This window comes from Sinocyclocheilus anshuiensis, unplaced genomic scaffold (genome assembly GCF_001515605.1).
Source record: "Sinocyclocheilus anshuiensis isolate Anshui unplaced genomic scaffold, SAMN03320099.WGS_v1.1 scaffold1447, whole genome shotgun sequence".
Classification (NCBI taxonomy): Eukaryota; Metazoa; Chordata; class Actinopteri; order Cypriniformes; family Cyprinidae; genus Sinocyclocheilus; species Sinocyclocheilus anshuiensis.
Window position 1 is genome coordinate 169160 of NW_015536547.1, and position 7114 is coordinate 176273.

General features: G+C 34.0%; 1 protein-coding gene across 1 annotated transcript in view; it reads left to right on the forward strand.

Annotated features, from left to right (window-relative positions):
• The first annotated feature begins 293 nt into the window (after window positions 1-293).
• Window positions 294-7114, forward strand: part of LOC107698818 (gastrula zinc finger protein XlCGF57.1-like) — a 66682-nt gene continuing 59861 nt past the window's right edge. The window contains exon 1 of the mRNA XM_016499940.1: window positions 294-353. The gene's annotated coding sequence lies outside the window, so the exon portion shown is untranslated. The remainder of the gene's footprint in view (window positions 354-7114) is intronic.

Below are 7114 nucleotides of genomic sequence, written 5' to 3' on the forward strand. Positions count from 1 at the left end.
AACTTGTGTATAATCACATTTTAGCGCAGATTATATACTGCTAACTTTAATAACACTTTAATCAATTTTATTCACATTTAATTTACATTTACAATAAATTATTTTAACCATTTTTATCAAAGGTTTTCATCCAGGTTTCAAACTCGCAGTCAGTGTAATTCTTTACAGTCATGGACCTCAGCTCAACGGTATTGATAGCTTTGGGGTTATGATGGCTCCTAATATACCTTATTTATATGTGTTTTCTGATGTAAAATTCTATGCTTTAGCGAACAAGACTTTTATTTTGGTCTGGAGATATGACGTCATAAAGCTGCGCCGCGCTCCCGCGTCTGTGATTCGGCTGAAGAAAGGTTTGCGTGTTTATGTTTATCTATTTAAAGGGTTTAAATCAACAAAACTCGGTTAGAGAATTTTTTATGAAATTGTGAAATTAATCATTACCGAATGAAACGCTAAAATGTGTTATCCAGTGATATTAATGACGGTTATTTTGTGTGAGTTAAGCGCATCTGCACTTGAGTAACAGAAACGGTCTCATTTTAGTGAATTATGTTTATTTCAACATAAATTAATAACAGTTTAGGAATAGGGGTGTGTAGCTAAGGTTGGGAGAGATAAGGGGCTTAGCCCCAGTAAAATAATAATAATTATTATTAAAGCTCCGCAATAATGTATTTAAAATACATTTATTTCATACTAAGTAAAATTCAAATTAATATTGACAAATCACTTACTGATAGGCCGATAAAATTATAATTTAGCTTCATTCCGACTATTTTGTTATTGCACAATTCACATTTCTTAATATTATACCTAATGTGTGTTTTAATGTCACTATAAATTAGAATTGTATAATGTTTGTATAATATTGGTCTTTAAATGCAATATATTTAAAGTGTGCCTGAAGTATACTTGCGATTGTTCGACTTTAGCACAATCAAATATACATATGTATATCTTTAGTTGGACTTAAGCACTACTTCCACACAATTATTTAATTAAGTTAAATTAAAGTTAGGGATGTAACGATTCACTCAACTCACGATTCGATTCACGATTATTATTATTTTTAACAAAATGAGATTTAAGACAAATTATAAATTAAATGTGTCCTTTTATTATTGCTTGGACAAAATGCTGCACATTTCTTTGTGAAATTGAAATATAACACTATAATAATATACTAATATAACACTTGCATATTATTGCTCTTTTGTTGGTTTTGATTGCTTCTATTGTCCTCATTTGTTAGTCACTTTGGATAAAAGCGTTTGCTAAACAAATACAATTTAAATATAATGTAAATGTAAATAACTAAACTACATTGAATTTTAAAACAAGCCCCAAATCAAATAAATAAGTAACACAAATAAAATAAATCTCTTCATATACACAAAATAAGGCTTTGTCTGTGCTCTTAACATTTAAAATTAGAGGCAACCACTGCATTTTAATCATGATCCAAACAAAGATGCTGCATACATGCAACATGAGCAGATTTTAATCTAAATTAGATTGTATAATTTAGAAATTTGAAGCAAACGCGTTTAATCGTTACATCCCTAATTAAAGTGCATTAAGCACAAAATTAGTTGTTCCGATTGAGCAATTTTAGGTATGCCAGTTTAGTATACAATACAATAGTACTGCAGGGTATTTTTATTAAGCACATAAATATGAAAATGCATTTGTAGAATACAAAATAAATGTATACGTTCTGGATGCGGAACCTCACTGACCACATCTTTGATGCTTTATCTAAAATTAAAGTCATTTATTTGTTTACATGTGGATAAATGACCAAATAGAGCTGCGCGATTCTGGATAAATTCAAAAATGGAGAATAACAATTTTATTTTTAAAATAGAGATCACTATTCTCTCACCATGATTCTGAAAAAAAAAAAAAACGACAACTAAACAAAATGACATTTAGTTTACTAGAGTTTCTAGTAAAAATGGCTGCAGTCTATTTATAAAATATATTCAATATTCAACAAACTTTAAGTTAACAAATTTGTTTACAAAAATGTTTACGCGGCGCGAAGCAACGCGTAAAAAGACAGTATAAGTCATTATAATCAGCAATTATGTCCCCACTGGATGCAACAAATGCCTCGTTTGTTATGGGTTTTAATGTTTTTGTCTCGTCGCTCCGGCCGGACACGGCATCAACACAGTATGTGAGGGGCGTAACATTTCCGTCACACGCTTGAGGTATTCGGCCAATCACAACGCACTGGATAGCTGGCCAATCAGAGCACACCTCGCTTTTCAGACCGATGAGCTTTGTAAAAATCGACGCGTTTCAAAAAGGCGGGGCATAGAGGAGCAACAATAATGTACAGTATTAAGTTGAACAAATGATTCAATGACCCGCTCATAAAGACTTCACTTGCTTCGCTCCTGAATTAATCAACTTTTTTGAATGAATCCGTTTTTAAGTCACTCGTCTCCACCTGCTGGCATTGCGTTGTAATTGATACAAACTTTATTTGAAGCGTCGCCCTTTTCCAAAAGGTGATTTACTCGATTTTGATTATTATTATTATTATTTTGATCGCTACTGTAGACAACGGTGTTTATATCCGAACTATAAACTTTTATCCCAGTACTTCTGTGACTATTTGAATGGTTGTAACACAGAAATAACGATACTAAAGATATTGTAAAGATCTTTCATATACATTCAGCGGCAGCACAAACGCAGATTTGAATGTCACAGTGTGAATCAAGGGTTTAATAGATATAGCTGAATCCTGTCATTTATTAACAAGATTGCGTGGATGATTGAATCTGTTTGCAATCTGGCTATTTATTTAAATACCCAAAACATCAAACGAGGGCTTCAGAGATGCGTTTATTTAAATGAATACTTAAGGTAAGCGATAATCTACCACAGCCTGCAGCGCAGACTGCTTTTCATCACGGACATTTGGATTTCTAGTACTTGAAGGACAACTAAAAATGTAGGCCTATAAATCATAGACTGTTTTATTTGTGAAATAAATGGTCCATCTTCAAAAAGATATGGGGCTTTTGGCTAAACATAAAGAACAAAACAGCTTTTAATGTTTGAATTTCGGGTTTAAAATATTATAATTTGGAAGTCGATACTATCTTCACAAGCAGCTCATTATGACGCATTTATTTTTGAGAATAATTTACTTTCTCTTAAATATATTCTCATCTTAAACAGGGCAAAGTGTCCAAGCACACAGAAAAACTCCTGCTGAAGCAACTGAGATCCACGTGACACATTATTATAAAGATGGCGTTTATTAAAGAGGAGAGTGAAGACCTGAAGATTGAAGAAGCATTCAGAGTCAAACATGAAGATACTGAGGAACAAACAGGTTGGTTTTCATTCTCAAAGCTGAACTCACTCATTTGATCCTTATTAAAATGTCCAGCAGATGGTCTACAGAATTGAATGATATTCTCGAAGAATTTTATGAGTGTCCTAATTAAAGTGGTTTATATGACATGGAGTGGGTAGCCTCGTGTGGACAGTAGGCTTTTTGATGTGCCAGATATTGTCCCACAAATAATTGCAATAAACGGGTGCAAATAAGATTTTCAGTCTGGTTCTCATAAATACACCTGGAGATTTGATTTGGTACTTACACTGCACATAGTGTGTGACCCGTGAAATATGACTATAAAAAATAAATGAATAACAGCGATAATATTATTGTACTTTTAGTTTTTTTAAATGAAATAAACAAAATAAGTGTGATAATACTATTTTATTTTCAAATAAGAAGGGAGTACTAAATAAAAATACAATTATTTTACAGTAAACTTAAAAATAAAATGCAAATATTTACATATATATAAAATATGAATTTTCATCATTTTCAAACTTAAAATCAGGAAGCTTTTATTTTGTTGGGTTGCCGGCAAGTAAATATATGCACTGCCGGGTTGAAGAGCATTCAGTGAATGAAATCTCATGAAATGTTTTGTGTTGTGCTTGGAAAATGGCAGTGGATAGCCTAGATTTATACTTTCAGTTCGAATAGAACATTTTATGGAGTATTACAGTTTGTTGATCTAAAATGGTAATTGTGCATTAACAGCTGTCAACCATGGTGTATTTTAGATTTTTAACATACTGGTTTGTTTTGATTATACTTTCATTGCAAAGATATTGAAAAAACAAACCACCAGCAGGGTCACGCTTGAAGAGGTGGAGACTGATGACTGGAGACCGAAACAGGGTTTTGATGACTTTTGCTTTCAATTAGCTAGTATTATCAGATTGCCAGCAATGATTACGTTTACAAGGACATCAGTAATCGAATTATTTACCTTATTCTGAATAAGACAATATTATGATTAAGGTGTTTACATGAGTTGATTTCAGAATATTCCTTTCATATTTCATGGGACGTCATTACATCACCACGCGACGCCATCCGACGTCCCCTCCAGAAATTCACATATAAACATATAGTTTGTCTTCGTTATGATGCCATATACAGTTTGGGTGTTTAATTTTTACTTTACTGAAAGCTTCAAGTGCAGTTAATTATTTGTACGTGCATACAGACGATGGCGTTGTTGAAGCCATGCTCTTTTGTTTTCCGTCGCAAAATGTGGTGAAAAGTTCTACACGACGGTAGGGCTGCACGATTATGACACAAATCATAATCGTCAATTATTCCCTTGAAATTGTAATTGCGGTCATTAATTACGATTATCACAATTTACATTGAATGATTTTTATACCATTGTTTGATGCAACTGCATGCCGTATTTTTATATGAAAATAAACAAGCTGAAAACACTCTAACTGAAAAACCTTTAGTGCTTTTCTATAGTATTAAGCCTCAAATGTCAAATATACATCGGATTGGTTTCTTCTTTAAATTATAAAAAAACAGTAAAAATATGAATGATATTATAATGTTATACTAAAACTAAACTAATGGAAAAACCCTTAAGATAACATGTAGAAAGAAAAAAAACATATCTTAAGTGTGCAGAATAACATAAGTTGACCTTGAACGATTAATTGCCGCTTTGAATGATTACGTAATTGTGGCATCCATAATTGTAATTGCAATTAGAAATTTGATTAATTGTGCAGCCCTACACGACGGTAATAATATGATTAAGGTGTGTGCATGTCTACACTGCACTTCAATAATGCGACTAAAATAGGAATACTCCACATGTCTTAATTCGATTTGTGCTTACTTCGAGTATGACTTTAGTTGGATTAAGGTAATCAAAAATCTCTGTTTACATGATAGATTCTTAATCAGAGTATTGTCTTAATCGTGTTAAAATCGGAATATTGTTGTCCATGTAAATGTAGAGTATGTCACTTGGAGTGATTGACATCCGTTTAACAACCTTGCAATTGACATAAGAGAAAATCTAGTGTCATTTGGCTAATGCAGGAAACTATAGTGGAACAAAATAGCAAAATGTACATTGTTTTGAGCCGAAAAATGGGTAATTTGTAGGGATGTGAATCACCAGAGGCCCCACGATACGATATTATCCCAATACTTGTGTCACGATACAATATTATTGCGGTTTTAAATATTGAGATATTCTGCGATATATTGCAATTTCTTACCTTTTTCCAACTTCAAATTATGTCCCCAAATGAAAACTTTGGCAACATCTGTTTTAACTAAAAAGAAACATTTCTCAGTTTGTTTATCTCACTTCAATTTTATTGTTGCAGTGCATTGTCAAGCAGACGAACTGACCAACACTTTCATGAAAACCTGTCATAAATGTTGTATGCACCTGGCAAACTCAACAATTTGTATTACAGGCTAGTCTAGTCAACCTTAATTAAAGGAGTCACATGACGTTGCTAAAAAGAACATTATTTTGTGTATTTAGTGTAATGCAATGTTTATGCAGTTTAAAAAAACATTATTTTCCACATACTGTACATTATTGTTGCTCCTCTATGCCCCGCCTTTCTGAATCGCGTCGATTTTTACAAAGCTCATTGGTCTGAAAAGCGAGGTGTGCTCTGAGTGACAGAAATGTTACGCCCCTTACCTTACTGTGATGCTGTGTCCCGGAGCGACGAGACAAAAACATTAAAACCCATTACAAACGAGGCATTCGTTGCATCCAGTGGGGACATAATTACTGATTATAATGACTTATACTGTCTTTTTACGCGTTGTGTTGCATATCACGCCGTGTAAACATAAAACCATGTCTGCATTTGTGATCGAAGAGAAACGACAAACAACAAGCGCTACTCTACACTGCCCAAAATTTGCGTTTGAATAGTCAGTGGAAAATTCTTTAAATATGAAAACGTACTTGCAGGCTGTGAGTCAGAAGCACCAGACTGTCCTTGCAAAGTTGGAATTGCCCCACTTTATAGAAACAACCTTTGTGCACAGACGGCAGTAGGCTACTCTCCCAGGTTCAGGAAACAGTCCTCCGTAAAATGCGCTGCACACTATTTGGGTTGAACTGTTCTGGAACAGTGTTGTAAATACAACTTAACCACTGATTTCTAGTCGTGTCCATTTTTGGAAGGCCAAACAAAGTAGTTTCGCTTTCACAACGAAACACAGCGCCTTCACGACATGGCGACGGCGGCAACAATACTACAGCGAGAATCAAAGTTACATTCATTCCATGTAGTTCCAAGCCAGTTTATTCACCGTTCTATATTAATGCGCTGCTTTAATTGATGCACAGACACACACACATAGGGAGAGAGGTCGGAGATTGCAGATCGCACTGCGCACACACAGAAACTTATTGTCAGTGCTGCCTGCGACTTTTATTAATAAAATAACATAGATACTAGATCGCTACATTATCTTTCTCAGCAACGAGGTTAAATCGAAGTAACTAAACAGCTTCATTGTTTGTAGAGAGAGATGCACAGAAGCAGGTAATTCACACACACAACTGTCATCTCTCTCTCTATCGATAATTCATTCAAATAAATGTGGTCTTACCGCACTATTTCATCTCTGTATCTGATTTGAAGCGGGCAGAAAGCTAGAGCTAACGAGCCGTAAACTGACGAAAATAACTCATTTTTACCCTTCCGGTTAAATATTGCGCTGCTAACATCATAAACAGCTTTAAATTGTCAATACTGGTAAATG